The sequence below is a fragment of the Pan paniscus genome, chromosome Y, assembly GCF_029289425.2.
Source record: "Pan paniscus chromosome Y, NHGRI_mPanPan1-v2.0_pri, whole genome shotgun sequence".
Classification (NCBI taxonomy): Eukaryota; Metazoa; Chordata; class Mammalia; order Primates; family Hominidae; genus Pan; species Pan paniscus.
The window spans coordinates 5,447,734-5,470,175 of NC_073273.2; positions in this window are offsets into that span (position 1 = coordinate 5,447,734).

Below are 22,442 nucleotides of genomic sequence, written 5' to 3' on the forward strand. Positions count from 1 at the left end.
CTTGATTCCATTCCATTCCATTCCATTCCATTCCATTCCATTCCATTCCATTCCATTCGGGTTGATTTCATTGCATTGAATTGCATTCCATTCCATTTAATTCGGGTTGATTCCATTCCATTATTTCCATTTCACTCGGTTTTATTCCATTCCATTCCATTCGATTCCATTCTCGTTGATTCCATTCCAATCCATTCCATTCCATTCGGGTTATTTCAATTCCATTCCATTCAATTCCACTCGGGTTGATTACATTATATTCCATTCAGGTTGATTCCATTCCATTCCATTCCATTCCATTCGGGTTGATTCCATTCCATTCCATTCCATTCCATTCCATTCCATTCCATTCCATTCCATGCCATTCGGAAGGATTCCATTCCATTCCATTCCATTCCATTCCATTCCATTCCATTCCATTCCATTACATTACATATGACTTGATTCCATTCCATTCCATTCCATTCCTTTCCTTTCCATTCGGGATGATTTCATTGCATTCAATTGCATCCCATTCCATTCCTTTCCATTCCATTCCATTCGGCTTGACTCCATTCCATTCCATTCTATTCCATTCCATTCGTTTTGATTCTGTTCCATTCCATTCCATTCCATTCCATTCGTTTTGATTCCATTCCATTACATTCCATTCCATACGGGTTGATTCCATTCCATTCAATTCCATTCCACTCCATTCCATTCCATTCGATTCCATTCTCGTTGATTCCTTTCCAATCCATTCCATTCCACTCGGGTTATTTCAATTCCATTCCATTCAATTCCACTCGGGTTGATTACATTATATTCCATTCGGGTTGATTCCATTCCATTCCATTCCATTCCATTCGGGTTGATTCCATTCCATTCCATTCCATTCCATTCCATTCGGAATGATTCCATTCCATTCCATTCCGTTCCATTCCTCTCTGGTTGACTCCATTCCATTCCATTCCGTTCCATTACATTCCATTCCATTCGGGTTGATTCCATTCCATTCCTTTCCATTCGTGTTACATCCATTCCATTCCATTCCACTCCATTCCATTCGGGTTGATTCCATTCCATTCCTTTCCATTCCTTTCCATTAAATTCCATTCGTGTTTATTCCATTCCATTCCATTCCATTTGGGTTGATTCCATTCCATTCCATTCTATTTCATTCCATGCCATTCCATTCCATTCTATTCCATTCGGGTTGATTCCATTCCATTCCACTCCATTACATATGACTTGATTCCATTCCATTCCATTCCATTCCATTCGGCTTTATTCCATTCCATTCCATTCCATTTCATTTGGGTTGATTCCATTCCATTCCATTCCTTTCCATTCGGGTTGACTCCATTCAAATCCATTCCATTCCAGTCATTTCCATTCCATTCGGATTGATTCCATTCCATTCCATTGCATTCCTTTCCATTCCATTCCATTCGGGTTGATTCCATTCCATTCAATTCCATTCGTTTTGATTCCATTCCATTCCATTCCATTCCATTCGGGTTGATTCCCTTCCATTCCATTCCATTCCATTCCATTCCATTCCATTCCATTCCATACCATTCCATTCGGGTTGATTCCATTCCATTCCATTCTATTGCATTCGGGTTGATTCCATTCCATTCCATTCCATTCCTTTCCATTACATATGACTTGATTCCATTCCATTCCATTCCTTTCCATTCCATTCCATTCCATTCCATTCCCTTCCATTCCGGTTGATTTCATTCCATTCCATTCCTTTCCATTGGGATTGATTCCATTCCATTCTATTCCATTCCATTCCTTTCCATTCCATTCCATTCGGCTTGACTCCATTCCATTCCATTCCATTCCATTCCATTCGTTTTGATTCTGTTCCATTCCATTCCATTCCATTCCATTCGTTTTGATTCCATTCCATTACATTCCATTCCATACGGGTTGATTCCATTCCATTCAATTCCATTCCACTCCATTCCATTCCATTCGATTCCATTCTCGGTGATTCCTTTCCAATCCATTCCATTCCATTCGGGTTATTTCAATTCCATTCCATTCAATTCTACTCGGGTTGATTACATTATATTCCAATCGGGTTGATTCCATTCCATTCCATTCCATTCCATTCGGGTTGATTCCATTCCATTCCATTCCATTCCAATCCATTCGGAATGATTCCATTCCATTCCATTCCGTTCCATTCCTCTCGGGTTGACTCCATTCCATTCCATTCCGTTCCATTACATTCCATTCCATTCGGGTTGATTCCATTCCATTCCTTTCCATTCCTTTCCATTAAATTCCATTCGTGTTTATTCCATTCCATTCCAATCCATTTGGGTTGATTCCATTCCATTCCATTCCATTTCATTCCATGCCATTCCATTCCATTCTATTCCATTCGGGTTGATTCCATTCCATTCCACTCCATTACATATGACTTGATTCCATTCCATTCCATTCCATTCCATTCGGCTTTATTCCATTCCATTCCATTCCATTTCATTCGGGTTGATTCCATTCCATTCCATTCCTTTCCATTCGGGTTGACTCCATTCCAATCCATTCCATTCCAGTCATTTCCATTCCATTCGGATTGATTCCATTCCATTCCATTCCTTTCCTTTCCATTCCATTCCATTCGGGTTGATTCCATTCCATTCAATTCCATTCGTTTTGATTCCAATCCATTCCATTCCATTCCATTCCATTCGGGTTGATTCCATTCCATTCCATTCCATTCCATTCCATTCCATTCCATTCCATTCCATTCCATTCCATACCTTTCCATTCGGGTTGATTCCATTCCATTCCATTCTATTGCATTTGGGTTGATTCCATTCCATTCCAATCCATTCCTTTCCATTACATATGACTTGATTCCATTCCATTCCATTCCATTCCATTCCATTCCATTCCATTGGGGTTGATTCCATTCCATTCCATTCCATTCCATTCCATTTCATTCGGTTTTATTCCATTCCATTCCATTCCATTCCATTCCATTCCATTCCATTCCATTCCATTCCATACCATTCCATTCGGTATGATTCCATTCCATTCCATTCCATTCGGCTTGATTCCATTCCATACCATTCCATTCCATTCGTTTTGTTTCCATTCCATTCCATTCCATTCCATTCGTTTTGATTCCATTCCATTCCATTCCATTCCATTCGGGTTGATTCCATTCCACTCCTTTCCATTCCATTCGATTCCATTCTCGTTGTTTCCTTTCCAATCCATTCCATTCCATTCGGGTTATTTCAATTCCATTCCTCTCAATTCCACTCGGGTTGATTACATTTTATTCCATTCGGGTTGATTCCATTCCATTCCATTCGGGTTGATTCCATTCCATTCCATTCCATTCCATTCCATTCCATTCCATTCCATTCGCAATGATTCCATTCCATTCCATTCCATTCCATTCCTTTCCATTCGGGTTGATTTCATTGCATTGAATTGCATTCCATTCCATTCAATTCGAGTTGATTCCATTCCATTCTTTCCATTTCATTCGGTTTTATTCCATTCCATTCCATTCAATTCCATTCCATTCCATTCCATTTGATTCCATTCCATTCCATTCGGTATGATTCCATTCCATTCCATTCCATTAGGCTTGATTCCATTCCATTCCATTCCATTCCATTCCATTCGTTTTGATTCCGTTCGATTCCGTTCCATTCCATTCGTTTTGTTTCCATTACATTCCATTCCATTCAATTCGGGTTGATTCCATTCCATTCAATTCCATTCCACTCCATTCCATTCCATTCGATTCCATTCTCGTTGATTCCATTCCAATCCATTCCATTCCATTCGGGTTATTTCAATTCCATTCCATTCAATTCCACTCGGGTTGACTTCATTATATTCCATTCAGGTTGATTCCATTCCATTCCATTCCATTCCATTCGGGTTGACTCCATTCCATTCCATTCCATTCCATTCCATTCCATTCCATTCCATTCCATTCCATTCGGAATGATTCCATTCCATTCCATTCCATTCCATTCCATTCCATTACATCTGACTTGATTCCATTCCATTCCATTCCATTCCTTTCCTTTCCATTCGGGATGATTTCATTGCATTCAATTGCATTCCATTCCATTCCTTTCGATTCCATTCCATTCGGCTTGACTCCATTCCATTCCTTTCCATTCCATTCCATTCCATTCGTTTTGATTCTGTTCCATTCCATTCCATTCCATTCCATTCCATTCGTTTTGATTCCATTCCATTACATTCCATTCCATACGGGTTGATTCCATTCCATTCAATTCCATTCCACTACATTCCATTCCATTCGATTCCATTCTCGTTGATTCCTTTCCAATCCATTCCATTCCACTCGGGTTATTTCAATTCCATTCCATTCAATTCCACTCGGGTTGATTACATTATATTCCATTCGGGTTGATTCCATTCCATTCCATTCCATTCCATTCGGGTTGATTCCATTCCATTCCATTCCATTCCATTCCATACGGAATGATTCCATTCCATTCCATTCCGTTCCATTCCTCTCGGGTTGACTCCATTCCATTCCATTCCGTTCCATTACATTCCATTCCATTCGGGTTGATTCCATTCCATTCCATTCCATTCCATTCGTGTTACATCCATTCCACTCCATTCCATTCCATTCCATTCGGGTTGATTCCATTCCACTCCTTTCCATTCCTTTCCATTAAATTCCATTCGTTTTTATTCCTTTCCATTCCATTCCATTTGGGTTGATTCCATTCCATTCCATTCCATTTCATTCCATGCCATTCCATTCCATTCTATTCCATTCGGGTTGATTCCATTCCATTCCACTCCATTACATATGACTTGTTTGCATTCCATTCCATTCCATTCCATTCGGCTTTATTCCATTCCATTCCATTCCATTTCATTCGGGTTGATACCATTCCATTCCATTCCTTTAAATTCGGGTTGACTCCATTCCAATCCATTCCATTCCAGTCATTTCCATTCCATTCGGATTGATTCCATTCCATTCCATTCCATTCCTTTCCATTCCATTCCATTCGGGTTGATTCCATTCCATTCAATTCCATTCGTTTTGATTCCATTCAATTCCATTCCATTCCATTCCATTCCATTCCATTCCATTCGGGTTGATTCCCTTCCATTCCATTCCATTCCATTCCATTCGGGTTGATTCCCTTCCATTCCATTCCATTCCATTCCATTCCATTCCATTCCATTCCATTCCATTCCATACCATTCCATTCCATTCCATTCGGGATGATTCCGTTCCATTCCATTCCATTATGCTTGATTCCATTCCGTTCCATTCCATTCCATTCCATTCCATTCCATTCTTTTTGACTCCATTCCATTCCATTCCATTCCATTCGGGTTGATTACATTCCATTCTATTCCATTCCACTCCATTCCATTCCGTTCGATTCCATTCTCGTTGATTCCATTCCATTCCATTGCATTCCTTTCGAGTTATTTCCATTCCATTCCATTCAATTCCACTCGAGTTGATTCTATTATATTACATTCGGGTTGATTCCATTCCATTCCATCCCATTCCATTGGGGTAGATTGATTCCATTCCATTCCATTCCATTCCATTCAGTTCCATTCCATTCCATTCGGATTGATTCCATTCCATTCCATTCCATTCCATTCCATTCCATTCCATTCAGGTTACATCCATTCCATTCCATTCCATTCCATTCCATTCGGGTTGTTTCCATTCCATTCCATTCCTTTAGATTCGGGTTGACTCCATTCCATTCCAGTCCATTCCATTCCTTTCCATTCCATTGGGATTGATTCCATTCCATTCCATTCCAGTCCATTCCTTTCCATTCCATTCCATTCGGGTTGTATCCATTCCATTCCATTCCATACCATTTGGGTTGATACCATTCCATTCCATTCAATTCCATTCCATTCCATTCGTATTGATTCCATTCCATTCCATTCCATACCATGCCATTCCATTCGTGTTACATCCATTCCATTCCATTCCATTCCATTCCATTCCATTCCATTCCACTCCGGTTGATTCCATTCCATTCCATTCCTTTCCATTCGGGTTGACTCCATTCCATTCCATTCCATTCGTTTCCATTCCATTGGGATTGATTCCATTCCATTCCATTCCATTCCATTCCATTCCTTTCCATTCCATTCCATTCGGCTTGACTCCATTCCATTCCATTCCATTCCATTCCATTCGGAATGATTCCATTCCATTCCATTCCGTTCCATTCCTCTCTGGTTGACTCCATTCCATTCCATTCCTTTCCATTACATTCCATTCCATTCGGGTTGATTCCATTCCATTCCTTTCCATTCGTGTTACATCCATTCCATTCCATTCCACTCCATTCCATTCGGGTTGATTCCATTCCATTCCTTTCCATTCCTTTCCATTAAATTCCATTCGTGTTTATTCCATTCCATTCCATTCCATTTGGGTTGATTCCATTCCATTCCATTCTATTTCATTCCATGCCATTCCATTCCATTCTATTCCATTCGGGTTGATTCCATTCCATTCCACTCCATTACATATGACTTGATTCCATTCCATTCCATTCCATTCCATTCGGCTTTATTCCATTCCATTCCATTCCATTTCATTTGGGTTGATTCCATTCCATTCCATTCCTTTCCATTCGGGTTGACTCCATTCAAATCCATTCCATTCCAGTCATTTCCATTCCATTCGGATTGATTCCATTCCATTCCATTGCATTCCTTTCCATTCCATTCCATTCGGGTTGATTCCATTCCATTCAATTCCATTCGTTTTGATTCCATTCCATTCCATTCCATTCCATTCGGGTTGATTCCCTTCCATTCCATTCCATTCCATTCCATTCCATTCCATTCCATTCCATTCCATTCCATACCATTCCATTCGGGTTGATTCCATTCCATTCCATTCTATTGCATTCGGGTTGATTCCATTCCATTCCATTCCATTCCTTTCCATTACATATGACTTGATTCCATTCCATTCCATTCCTTTCCATTCCATTCCATTCCATTCCATTCCCTTCCATTCCGGTTGATTTCATTCCATTCCATTCCTTTCCATTGGGATTGATTCCATTCCATTCTATTCCATTCCATTCCTTTCCATTCCATTCCATTCGGCTTGACTCCATTCCATTCCATTCCATTCCATTCCATTCGTTTTGATTCTGTTCCATTCCATTCCATTCCATTCCATTCGTTTTGATTCCATTCCATTACATTCCATTCCATACGGGTTGATTCCATTCCATTCAATTCCATTCCACTCCATTCCATTCCATTCGATTCCATTCTCGTTGATTCCTTTCCAATCCATTCCATTCCATTCGTGTTATTTCAATTCCATTCCATTCAATTCTACTCGGGTTGATTACATTATATTCCAATCGGGTTGATTCCATTCCATTCCATTCCATTCCATTCGGGTTGATTCCATTCCATTCCATTCCATTCCAATCCATTCGGAATGATTCCATTCCATTCCATTCCGTTCCATTCCTCTCGGGTTGACTCCATTCCATTCCATTCCGTTCCATTACATTCCATTCCATTCGGGTTGATTCCATTCCATTCCTTTCCATTCCTTTCCATTAAATTCCATTCGTGTTTATTCCATTCCATTCCAATCCATTTGGGTTGATTCCATTCCATTCCATTCCATTTCATTCCATGCCATTCCATTCCATTCTATTCCATTCGGGTTGATTCCATTCCATTCCACTCCATTACATATGACTTGATTCCATTCCATTCCATTCCATTCCATTCGGCTTTATTCCATTCCATTCCATTCCATTTCATTCGGGTTGATTCCATTCCATTCCATTCCTTTCCATTCGGGTTGACTCCATTCCAATCCATTCCATTCCAGTCATTTCCATTCCATTCGGATTGATTCCATTCCATTCCATTCCTTTCCTTTCCATTCCATTCCATTCGGGTTGATTCCATTCCATTCAATTCCATTCGTTTTGATTCCAATCCATTCCATTCCATTCCATTCCATTCGGTTTGATTCCATTCCATTCCATTCCATTCCATTCCATTCCATTCCATTCCATTCCATTCCATTCCATTCCATACCTTTCCATTCGGGTTGATTCCATTCCATTCCATTCTATTGCATTTGGGTTGATTCCATTCCATTCCATTCCATTCCTTTCCATTACATATGACTTGATTCCATTCCATTCCATTCCATTCCATTCCATTCCATTCCATTGGGGTTGATTCCATTCCATTCCATTCCATTCCATTCCATTTCATTCGGTTTTATTCCATTCCATTCCATTCCATTCCATTCCGTTCCATTCCATTCCATTCCATACCATTCCATTCGGTATGATTCCATTCCATTCCATTCCATTCGGCTTGATTCCATTCCATACCATTCCATTCCATTCGTTTTGTTTCCATTCCATTCCATTCCATTCCATTCGTTTTGATTCCATTCCATTCCATTCCATTCCATTCGGGTTGATTCCATTCCACTCCATTCCATTCCATTCGATTCCATTCTCGTTGTTTCCTTTCCAATCCATTCCATTCCATTCGGGTTATTTCAATTCCATTCCTCTCAATTCCACTCGGGTTGATTACATTTTATTCCATTCGGGTTGATTCCATTCCATTCCATTCGGGTTGATTCCATTCCATTCCATTACATTCCATTCCATTCCATTCCATTCCATTCGCAATGATTCCATTCCATTCCATTCCATTCCATTCCTTTCCATTCGGGTTGATTTCATTGCATTGAATTGCATTCCATTCCATTCAATTCGAGTTGATTCCATTCCATTCTTTCCATTTCATTCGGTTTTATTCCATTCCATTCCATTCAATTCCATTCCATTCCATTCCATTTGATTCCATTCCATTCCATTCGGTATGATTCCATTCCATTCCATTCCATTAGGCTTGATTCCATTCCATTCCATTCCATTCCATTCCATTCGTTTTGATTCCGTTCGATTCCGTTCCATTCCATTCGTTTTGTTTCCATTACATTCCATTCCATTCAATTCGGGTTGATTCCATTCCATTCAATTCCATTCCACTCCATTCCATTCCATTCGATTCCATTCTCGTTGATTCCATTCCAATCCATTCCATTCCATTCGGGTTATTTCAATTCCATTCCATTCAATTCCACTCGGGTTGACTTCATTATATTCCATTCAGGTTGATTCCATTCCATTCCATTCCATTCCATTCGGGTTGACTCCATTCCATTCCATTCCATTCCATTCCATTCCATTCCATTCCATTCCATTCGGAATGATTCCATTCCATTCCATTCCATTCCATTCCATTCCATTACATCTGACTTGATTCCATTCCATTCCATTCCATTCCTTTCCTTTCCATTCGGGATGATTTCATTGCATTCAATTGCATTCCATTCCATTCCTTTCGATTCCATTCCATTCGGCTTGACTCCATTCCATTCCTTTCCATTCCATTCCATTCCATTCGTTTTGATTCTGTTCCATTCCATTCCATTCCATTCCATTCCATTCGTTTTGATTCCATTCCATTACATTCCATTCCATACGGGTTGATTCCATTCCATTCAATTCCATTCCACTACATTCCATTCCATTCGATTCCATTCTCGTTGATTCCTTTCCAATCCATTCCATTCCACTCGGGTTATTTCAATTCCATTCCATTCAATTCCACTCGGGTTGATTACATTATATTCCATTCGGGTTGATTCCATTCCATTCCATTCCATTCCATTCGGGTTGATTCCATTCCATTCCATTCCATTCCATTCCATACGGAATGATTCCATTCCATTCCATTCCGTTCCATTCCTCTCGGGTTGACTCCATTCCATTCCATTCCGTTCCATTACATTCCATTCCATTCGGGTTGATTCCATTCCATTCCATTCCATTCCATTCGTGTTACATCCATTCCACTCCATTCCATTCCATTCCATTCGGGTTGATTCCATTCCACTCCTTTCCATTCCTTTCCATTAAATTCCATTCGTTTTTATTCCTTTCCATTCCATTCCATTTGGGTTGATTCCATTCCATTCCATTCCATTTCATTCCATGCCATTCCATTCCATTCTATTCCATTCGGGTTGATTCCATTCCATTCCACTCCATTACATATGACTTGTTTGCATTCCATTCCATTCCATTCCATTCGGCTTTATTCCATTCCATTCCATTCCATTTCATTCGGGTTGATACCATTCCATTCCATTCCTTTAAATTCGGGTTGACTCCATTCCAATCCATTCCATTCCAGTCATTTCCATTCCATTCGGATTGATTCCATTCCATTCCATTCCATTCCTTTCCATTCCATTCCATTCGGGTTGATTCCATTCCATTCAATTCCATTCGTTTTGATTCCATTCAATTCCATTCCATTCCATTCCATTCCATTCCATTCCATTCGGGTTGATTCCCTTCCATTCCATTCCATTCCATTCCATTCGGGTTGATTCCCTTCCATTCCATTCCATTCCATTCCATTCCATTCCATTCCATTCCATTCCATTCCATTCCATACCATTCCATTCCATTCCATTCGGGATGATTCCGTTCCATTCCATTCCATTATGCTTGATTCCATTCCGTTCCATTCCATTCCATTCCATTCCATTCCATTCTTTTTGACTCCATTCCATTCCATTCCATTCCATTCGGGTTGATTACATTCCATTCTATTCCATTCCACTCCATTCCATTCCGTTCGATTCCATTCTCGTTGATTCCATTCCATTCCATTGCATTCCTTTCGAGTTATTTCCATTCCATTCCATTCAATTCCACTCGAGTTGATTCTATTATATTACATTCGGGTTGATTCCATTCCATTCCATCCCATTCCATTGGGGTAGATTGATTCCATTCCATTCCATTCCATTCCATTCAGTTCCATTCCATTCCATTCGGATTGATTCCATTCCATTCCATTCCATTCCATTCCATTCCATTCCATTCAGGTTACATCCATTCCATTCCATTCCATTCCATTCCATTCGGGTTGTTTCCATTCCATTCCATTCCTTTAGATTCGGGTTGACTCCATTCCATTCCAGTCCAGTCCATTCCTTTCCATTCCATTCCATTCGGGTTGTATCCATTCCATTCCATTCCATACCATTTGGGTTGATACCATTCCATTCCATTCAATTCCATTCCATTCCATTCGTATTGATTCCATTCCATTCCATTCCATACCATGCCATTCCATTCGTGTTACATCCATTCCATTCCATTCCATTCCATTCCATTCCATTCCATTCCACTCCGGTTGATTCCATTCCATTCCATTCCTTTCCATTCGGGTTGACTCCATTCCATTCCATTCCATTCGTTTCCATTCCATTGGGATTGATTCCATTCCATTCCATTCCATTCCATTCCATTCCTTTCCATTCCATTCCATTCGGCTTGACTCCATTCCATTCCATTCCATTCCATTCGTTTTGGTTCTGTTCCATTCCATTCCATTCCATTCCATTCGTTTTGATTCCATTCCATTACATTCCATTCCATACGGGTTGATTCCATTCCATTCAATTCCATTCCACTCCATTCCATTCCATTCGATTCCATTCTCGTTGATTCCTTTCCAATCCATTCCATTCCATTCGGGTTATTTCAATTCCATTCCATTCAATTCCACTCGGGTTGATTACATTATATTCCATTCTGGTTGATTCCATTCCATTCCATTCCATTCCATTCGGGTTGATTCCATTCCATTCCATTCCATTCCATTCCATTCCATTCGGAATGATTCCATTCCATTCCATTCCGTTCCATTCCTCTCGGGTTGACTCCATTCCATTCCATTCCGTTCCATTACATTCCATTCCATTCGGGTTGATTCCATTCCATTCCATTCCATTCCATTCCGTTCGTGTTACATCCATTCCATTCCATTCCATTCCATTCCATTCTATTCCATTCCATTCGGGTTGATTCCATTCCATTCCTTTCCATTGCTTTCCATTAAATTCCATTCGTGTTTATTCCATTCCATTCCATTCCATTTTGGTTGATTCCATTCCATTCCATTCCATTTCATTCCATGCCATTCCATTCCATTCTATTCCATTCGGGTTGATTCCATTCCATTCCACTCCATTACATATGACTTGATTCCATTCCATTCCATTCCATTCCATTCGGCTTTATTCCATTCCATTCCATTCCATTTCATTCGGGTTGATTCCATTCCATTCCATTCCTTTCCATTCGGGTTGACTCCATTCCATTCCATTCCATTCCATTCCATTCCATTCCTTTCCATTCCATTCCATTCGGGTTGGTTCCATTCCATTCAATTCCATTCGTTTTGATTCCATTCCATTCCATTCCATTCCATTCCATTCCATTCCATTCCATTCGGGTTGATTCCATTCCATTCCATTCCATTCCATTCCATACCATTCCATTCGGGTTGATTCCATTCCATTCCATTCTATTGCATTCGGGTTGATTCCATTCCATTCCATTCCCTTCCTTTCCATTACATATGACTTGATTCCATTCCATTCCATTCCATTCCATTCCATTCCATTCCATTCGGGTTGATTCCATTCCATTCCATTCCATTCCATTGCATTTCATTAGGTTTTATTCCATTCCATTCCATTCCATTCCATTCCATTCCATTTCCTTCCATTCCATTCCATTCGGTATGATTCCATTCCATTCCATTCCATTCCATTCCATTCCATTCCATTCGGCTTGATTCCATTCCATTCCATTCCATTCCATTCCATTCCATTCGTTTTGATTCCGTTCCATTCCATTCCATTCCATTCGTTTTGATTCCATTCCATTCCATTCCATTCCATTCGGGTTGATTCCATTCCACTCCATTCCATTCCATTCGATTCCATTCTCTTTGATTCCATTCCAATCCATTCCATTCCATTCGAGTTATTTCAATTCCATTCCTTTCAATTCCACTCGGTTTCATTACATTTTATTCCATTCGGGTTGATTGCATTCCATTCCATTCCATTCCTTTCGGGTTGATTCCATTCCATTCCATTCCATTCCATTCCATTCCTTTCGGGTTGATTCCATTGCATTCCATTCCATTCCATCCCATTCGGAATGATTCCAGTCCATTCCATTCCGTTCCATTCCTCTCGGGTTGACTCCATTCCATTCCATTCCGTTCCATTCCATTCCATTCCATTCGGGTTGATTCCATTCCATTCCATTCCATTCCATTCCATTCGTGTTACATCCATTCCATTCCATTCCATTACATTACATTCCATTCGGGTTGATTCCATTCCATTCCTTTCCATTCCTTTCCATTAAATTCCATTCGTGTTTATTCCATTCCATTCCATTCCATTTGGGTTGATTCCATTCCATTCCATTCCATTTCATTCCATGCCATTCCATTCCATTCTATTCCATTCGGGTTCATTCCATTCCATTCCACTCCATTACATATGACTTGATTCCATTCTATTCCATTCCATTCCATTCGGCTTTATTCCATTCCATTCCATTCCATTTCATTCGGGTTGATTCCATTCCATTCCATTCCTTTCCATTCGGGTTGACTCCATTCCAATCCACTCCATTCCAGTCATTTCCATTCCATTCGGATTGATTCCATTCCATTCCATTCCATTTCTTTCCATTCCATTCCATACGGGTTGATTCCATTCCATTCAATTCCATTCGTTTTGATTCCATTCCATTCCATTCCATTCCATTCCATTCCATTCCATTCCATTCCATTCCATTCGGGTTGATTCCATTCCATTCCATTCCATTCCATTCCATTCCATTCCATTCCATTCCATTCCATACCATTCCATTCGGGTTGATTCCATTCCATTCCATTCTATTGCATTCGGGTTGATTCCATTCCATTCCATTCCATTCCTTTCCATTACATATGACTTGATTCCATTCCATTCCATTCCATTCCATTCCATTCCATTCCATTCCATTCCATTCCATTCCATTCCATTCCATTCCATTCGGGTTGATTCCATTCCATTCCATTCCATTCCATTCCATTTCATTCGGTTTTATTCCATTCCATTCCATTCCATTCCATTCCATTCCATTCCATTCCATTCCATTCCATTTCATTCCATTCCATTCCATTAGGTATGATTCCATTCCATTCCATTCCATTCGGTTTGATTCCATTCCATTCCATTCCATTGGTTTTGATTCCGTTCCATTCTATTCCATTCCATTCGTTTTGATTCCATTCCATTCCATTCCATTCCATTCGTGTTGATTCCATTCCACTCCATTCCATTCCATTCGATTCCATTCTCTTTGATTCCATTCCAATCCATTCCATTCCATTCGTGTTATTTCAATTCCATTCCTTTAAATTCCACTCGGGTTGATTACATTTTATTCCATTCGGGTTTATTGCATTCCATTCCATTGCATTCCATTCGGGTTGATTCCATTCCATTCCATTCCATTCCATTCCATTCCATTCCATTCCATTCCATTCCATTCCATTCGCAATGATTCCATTCCATTCCATTCCATTCAATTCCATTACATATGACTTGATTCCATTCCATTCCTTTCCATTCGGGTTGATTTCATTGCATTGAATTGCATTCCATTCCATTCAATTCGGGTTGATTCCATTCCATTCCATTCCATTTCATTCGGTATTATTCCATTCCATTCCATTCCATTCCATTCCATTCCATTTCATTCCATTCCATTCCATTCGGTATGATTCCATTCCATTCCATTCCATTAGGCTTGATTCCATTCCATTCCATTCCATTCCATTCCATTCGTTTTGATTCCGTTCGATTCCGTTCCATTCCATTCGTTTGATTCCATTACATTCCATTCCATTCAATTCGGGTTGATTCCATTACATTCAATTCCATTCCACTCCATTCCATTCCATTCGATTCCATTCTCGTTGATTCCATTCCAATCCATTCCATTCCATTCGGGTTATTTCAATTCCATTCCATTCAATTCCACTCGGGTTGATTACATTATATTCCATTCAGGTTGATTCCATTCCATTCCATTCCATTCCATTCGGGTTGATTCCATTCCATTCCATTCCATTCCTTTCCATTCCATTGGGATTGATTCCATTCCATTCCATTCCATTCCATTCCGTTCCTTTCCATTCCATTCCATTCGGGTTGAATCCATTCCATTCCATTCCATACCATTTGGGTTGATACCATTCCATTCCATTCCATTCCATTCCATTACATTCCGGTTGATTCCATTCCATTCCATTCCTTTCCATTGGGATTGATTCCATTCCTTTCCATTCCATTCCATTCCTTTCCATTCCATTCTATTCTGCATGACTCCATTCCATTCCATTCCATTCCATTCCATTCCATTCCATTCCATTCGTTTTGATTCTGTTCCATTCCTTTCCATTCCATTCCATTCGGGTTGAATCCATTCCATTCCATTCCATACCATTTGGGTTGATACCATTCCATTCCATTCCATTCCATTCAGATTGATTCCATTCCATTCCATTCCATTCCATACCATGCCATTCAATTCGTGTTACATCCATTCCATTCCATTCCATTCCATTCCATTCCATTCCATTCCATTCCATTCCATTCCATTCCGGTTGATTCCATTCCATTCCATTCCTTTCCATTCGGGTTGACTCCATTCCATTCCATTCCATTCCTTTCCATTCCATTCCATTCCATTCCTTTCCATTCCATTCCATTCGGCTTGACTCCATTCCATTCCTTTCCATTCCATTCCATTCCATTCGTTTTAATTCTGTTCCATTCCATTCCATTCCATTCCATTCGTTTTGATTCCATTCCATTACATTCCATTCCATACGGGTTGATTCCATTCCATTCAATTCCATTCCACTCCATTCCATGCCATTCGATTCCATTCTCGTTGATTCCTTTCCATTCCATTCCATTCCATTCGTGTTATTTCAATTCCATTCCATTCACTTCCACTCGGGTTGATTACATTATATTCCATTCGGGTTGATTCCAATCCATTCCATTCCATTCCATTCGGGATGATTGAATTCCACTCCATTCCTTTCCAATCCATTAGGAATGATTCCATTCCATTCCATTCCGATCCTTTCCTCTCGGTTTGACTCCATTCCATTCCATTCCGTTCCATTACATTCCATTCCATTCGGGTTGATTCCATTCCATTCCATTCCATTCCATTCCGTTCGTGTTACATCCATTCCATTCCATTCCATTCCATTCCATTCCATTCGGGTTGATTCCATTCCATTCCTTTCCATTCCTTTCCATTAAATTCCATTCGTGTTTATTCCATTCCATTCCATTCCATTTGGGTTGATTCCATTCCATTCCATTCCATTTCATTCCATGCCTTTCCATTCCATTCTATTCCATTCGGGTTGATTCCATTCCATTCCACTCCATTACATGTGACTTGATGCCATTCCATTCCATTCCATTCCATTCGGCTTTATTACATTCCATTCCATTCCATTTCATTCGGGTTGATTCCATTCCATTCCATTCCTTTCCATTCGGGTTGACTCCATTCCAATCCATTCCATTCCAGTCATTTCCATTCCATTCGGATTGATTCCATTCCATTCCATTCCATTCCTTTCCATTCCATTCCATTCTGGTTGATTCCATTCAATTCAATTCCATTCGTTTTGATTCCATTCCATTCCATTCCATTCCATTCGGGTTGATTCCCTTCCCTTCCATTCCATTCCATTCCATTCCATTCCATTCCATTCCATTCCATTCGGGTTGATTCCATTCCATTCCATTCTATTGCATTCGGGTTGATTCCATTCCATTCCATTCCATTCCTTTCCATTACATATGACTTGATTCCATTCCATTCCATTCCATTCCATTCCATTCCATTCCATTCCGGTTGATTTCATTCCATTCCATTCCTTTCCATTGGGATTGATTCCATTCCATTCCATTCCATTCCTTTCCATTCCATTCCATTCGGCTTGACTCCATTCCATTCCATTCCATTCCATTCCATTCCATTCCATTCCATTCGTTTTGATTCTGTTCCATTCCATTCCATTCCATTCCATTCGTTTTGATTCCATTCCATTACATTACATTCCATACGGGTTGATTCCATTCCATTCAATTCCATTCCACTCCATTCCATTCCATTCGATTCCATTCTCGTTGATTCCTTTCCAATCCATTCCATTCCATTCGGGTTATTTCAATTCCATTCCTTTCAATTCCACTCGGGTTGATTACATTTTATTCCATTCGGGTTGATTCCATTCCATTCCATTCCATTCCATTCGGGTTGATTCCATTCCATTCCATTCCATTCCATTCCATTCCATTCCATTCCATTCCCTTCGCAATGATTCCATTCCATTCCATTCCATTCCATTCCATTCCATTACATATGACTTGATTCCATTCCATTCCATTCCATTCCATTCCATTCCATTCCATTCCTTTCCATTCGGGTTGATTTCATTGCATTGAATTGCATTCCATTCCATTAAATTCGAGTTGATTCCATTCCATTCTTTCCATTTCATCCGGTTTTATTCCATTCCATTCCATTCAATTCCATTGCATTCCATTCCATTTCATTCCATTCCATTCCATTCGGTATGATTCCATTCCATTCCATTCCATTCCTTTTGGTTCCGTTCGATTCCGTTCCATTCCATTCGTTTTGATTCCATTCCATTCCATTCCATTCAATTCGTGTTGATTCCATTCCATTCAATTCCATTCCACTCCATTCCATTCCATTCGATTCCATTCTCGTTGATTCCATTCCAATCCATTCCATTCCATTCGGGTTATTTCAATTCCATTCCCTTCAATTCCACTCGGGTTGACTTCATTATATTCCATTCAGGTTGATTCCATTCCATTCCATTCCATTCCATTCGGGTTGACTCCATTCCATTCCATTCCATTCCATTCCATTCCATTATATTACATTACTTTCGGAATGATTCCATTCCATTCCATTCCATTCCATTCCATTCCATTCCATTCCATTACATATGACTTTATTCCATTCCATTCCATTCCATTCCTTTCCTTTCCATTCGGGATGATTTCATTGCATTCAATTGCATTCCATTCCATTCCTTTCCATTCCATTCCATTCGGCTTGACTCCATTCCATTCCATTCCATTCCATTCCATTCGTTTTGATTCTGTTCCATTCCATTCCATTCCATTCCATTCCATTCCATTCGTTTTGATTCCATTCCATTACATTCCATTCCATACGGGTTGATTCCATTCCATTCAATTCCATTCCACTCCATTCCATTCCATTCGATTCCATTCTCGTTGATTCCTTTCCAATCCATTCCATTCCACTCGGGTTGTTTCAATTCCATTCCATTCAATTCCACTCGGGTTGATTACATTATATTCCATTCGGGTTGATTCCATTCCATTCCATTCCATTCCATTCCATTCGGGTTGATTCCATTCCATTCCATTCCATTCCATTCCATTCGGAATGATTCCATTCCATTCCATTCCGTTCCATTCCTCTCGGGTTGACTCCATTCCATTCCATTCTGTTCCATTACATTCCATTCCATTCGGGTTGATTCCATTCCATTCAATTCCATTCCACTCCATTCCATTCCATTCGATTCCATTCTCGTTGATTCCATTCCAATCCATTCCATTCCATTCGGGTTATTTCAATTCCATTCCATTCAGTTCCACTCGGGTTGATTACATTATATTCCATTCAGGTTGATTCCATTCCATTCCATTCCATTCCATTCCATTCGGGTTGATTCCATTCCATTCCATTCCATTCCATTCCATTCCATTCCACTCGGAATGATTCCATTCCATTCCATTCAATTCCATTCCATTCCATTACATAAGACTTGATTCCATTCCATTCCTTTCCTTTCCATTCGGGATGATTTCATTGCATTCAATTGCATTCCATTCCATTCAATTCGGGTTGATTCCATTCCATTCCATTCCATTCCATTCGGTTTTATTCCATTCCCTTCCATTCCTTTCCATTCCATTTCATTCCATTCCATTCCTTTCGGGATGATTCCATTCCATTCCATTCCATTCCATTCAGCTTGATTCCTTTCCATTCCGTTCCATTCCACTCCATTCCATTCGTTCTAATTCCATTCCATTCCATTCCATTCCAATCCATTCCATTCGTTTTGATTCCATTCCATTCCATTCCATTCCATTCGTGTTGATTCCATTCCATTCCATTTCATTCCATTCCATTCCATTCCATTCGGCTTGATTCCATTCCCTTCCGTTACTTTTCATTCCATTCCATTCGTTTTGATTCCATTCCATTCCATTCCATTCCATTCCATTCGGGTTGATTCCATTCAATTCAATTCCATTCCACTCCATTCCATTCCATTCGATTCCATTCTCGTTGATTCCACTCCATTCCATTCCATTCCATTCGGGTTATTTCCATTCCATTCGATTCAATTACACTCGGGTTGATTCCATTATATTCTATTCGGGTTGATTCCATTCATTCCATTCCATTCCATTCGGGTTGATTCCATTCCATTCCATTCCATTCCATTCGGATTGAATGCATTCCATTCCATTCCATTCCATTCCATTTGTTTCCATTCCTTTGCGGTTGACTCCATTCCATTCCATTCCATTCCATTCCATTCCACTCCATTCCATTCGGGTTGATTCCATTCCATTCCATTCCATTCCATTCGTGTTACATCCATTCCATTCCATTCCATTCCATTCCATTCCTTTCGGGTTGATTCCAAATCATTCCATTCCATTGCGTTCCATTCCATTCCACTCCATTCCCTTCTGGGTGATTCTATTCCATTCCATTCCATTCCATTCCATTACATATGACTTGATTCCATTCCATTCCATTCCATTCCATTCCATTCGGGTTGATTTCATTGCATTGAATTGCATCCCATTCCATTCAATTCGGGTTGATTCCATTCCATTATTTCCATTTCACTCGGTTTTATTCCATTCCATTCCATTCGATTCCATTCTCGTTGATTCCATTCCAATCCATTCCATTCCATTCGGGTTATTTCAATTCCATTCCATTCAATTCCACTCGGGTTGATTACATTATATTCCATTCAGGTTGATTCCATTCCATTCCATTCCATTCCATTCGGGTTGATTCCATTCCATTCCATTCCATTCCATTCCATTCCATTCCATTCCATTCCATTCGGAATGATTCCATTCCATTCCATTCCATTCCATTCCATTCCATTACATATGACTTGATTCCATTCCATTCCATTCCATTCCTTTCCTTTCCATTCGGGATGATTTCATTGCATTCAATTGCATTCCATTCCATTCCTTTCCATTCCATTCCATTCGGCTTGACTCCATTCCATTCCATTCGATTCCATTCCATTCGTTTTGATTCCATTCCATTCCATTCCATTCCATTCGGGTTGATTCCATTCCATTCCATTCCATTCCATTCCATTCGGGTTGATTCCATTCCATTCCATTCCATTCCATTCCATTCCATTCGGAATGTTTCCATTCCATTCCATTCCGTTCCATTCCCCTCGGGTTGACTCCATTCCATTCCATTCCGTTCCATTACATTCCATTCCATTCGGGTTGATTCCATTCCATTCCATTCGTGTTACATCCATTCCATTCCATTCCATTCCATTCCATTCCATTCCATTCCATTCCATTCCGGTTGATTCCATTCCATTCCTTTCCATTCCTTTCCATTAAATTCCATTCGTGTTTATTCCATTCCATTCCATTCCATTTGGGTTGATTCCATTCCATCCCATTCCATTTCATTCCATGCCATTCCATTCCATTCTATTCCATTCGGGTTGATTCCATTCCATTCCACTCCATTACATATGACTTGATGCCATTCCATTCCATTCCATTCCATTCGGCTTTATTCCATTCCATTCCATTCCATTTCATTCGGGTTGATTCCATTCCATTCCATTCCTTTCCATTCGGGTTGACTCCATTCCAATCCATTCCATTCCATTCATTTCCATTCCATTCGGATTGATTCCATTCCATTCCATTCCATTCCTTTCCATTCCATTCCATTCTGGTTGATTCCCTTCAATTCAATTCCATTCGTTTTGATTCCATTCCATTCCATTCCATTCCATTCGGGTTGATTCCCTTCCCTTCCATTCCATTCCATTCCATTCTATTGCATTCGGGTTGATTCCATTCCATTCCATTCCATTCCTTTCCATTACATATGACTTGATTCCATTCCATTCCATTCCATTCCATTCCATTCCATTCCATTCCATTCCATTCCATTCGGGTTGATTCCATTCCATTCCATTCCATTCCATTCCATTTCATTCGGTTTTATTCCATTCCATTCCATTCCATTCCATTCCATTCCATTCCATTCCATTCCATTCCATTTCATTCCATTCCATTCCATTCGGTATGATTCCATTCCATTCCATTCCATTCGGGTTGATTCCATTCCATTCCATTCCATTCGTTTTGATTCCGTTCCATTCTATTCCATTCCATTCGTTTTGATTCCATTCCATTCCATTCCATTCCATTCGTGTTGATTCCATTCCACTCCATTCCATTCCATTCGATTCCATTCTCGTTGATTCCATTCCAATCCATTCCATTCCATTCGTGTTATTTCAATTCCATTCCTTTAAATTCCACTCGGGTTGATTACATTTTATTCCATTCGGGTTTATTGCATTCCATTCCATTGCATTCCATTCGGGTTGATTCCATTCCATTCCATTCCATTCCATTCCATTCCATTCCATTCCATTCCATTCGCAATGATTCCATTCCATTCCATTCCATTCAATTCCATTACATATGACTTGATTCCATTCCATTCCTTTCCATTCGGGTTGATTTCATTGCATTGAATTGCATTCCATTCCATTCAATTCGGGTTGATTCCATTCCATTCCATTCCATTTCATTCGGTATTATTCCATTCCATTCCATTCCATTCCATTTCATTCCATTCCATTCCATTCGGTATGATTCCATTCCATTCCATTCCATTAGGCTTGATTCCATTCCATTCCATTCCATTCCATTCCATTCGTTTTGATTCCGTTCGATTCCGTTCCATTCCATTCGTTTGATTCCATTACATTCCATTCCATTCAATTCGGGTTGATTCCATTACATTCAATTCCATTCCACTCCATTCCATTCCATTCGATTCCATTCTCGTTGATTCCATTCCAATCCATTCCATTCCATTCGGGTTATTTCAATTCCATTCCATTCAATTCCACTCGGGTTGATTACATTATATTCCATTCAGGTTGATTCCATTCCATTCCATTCCATTCCATTCGGGTTGATTCCATTCCATTCCATTCCATTCCTTTCCATTCCATTGGGATTGATTCCATTCCATTCCTTTCCATTCCTTTCCATTAAATTCCATTCGTGT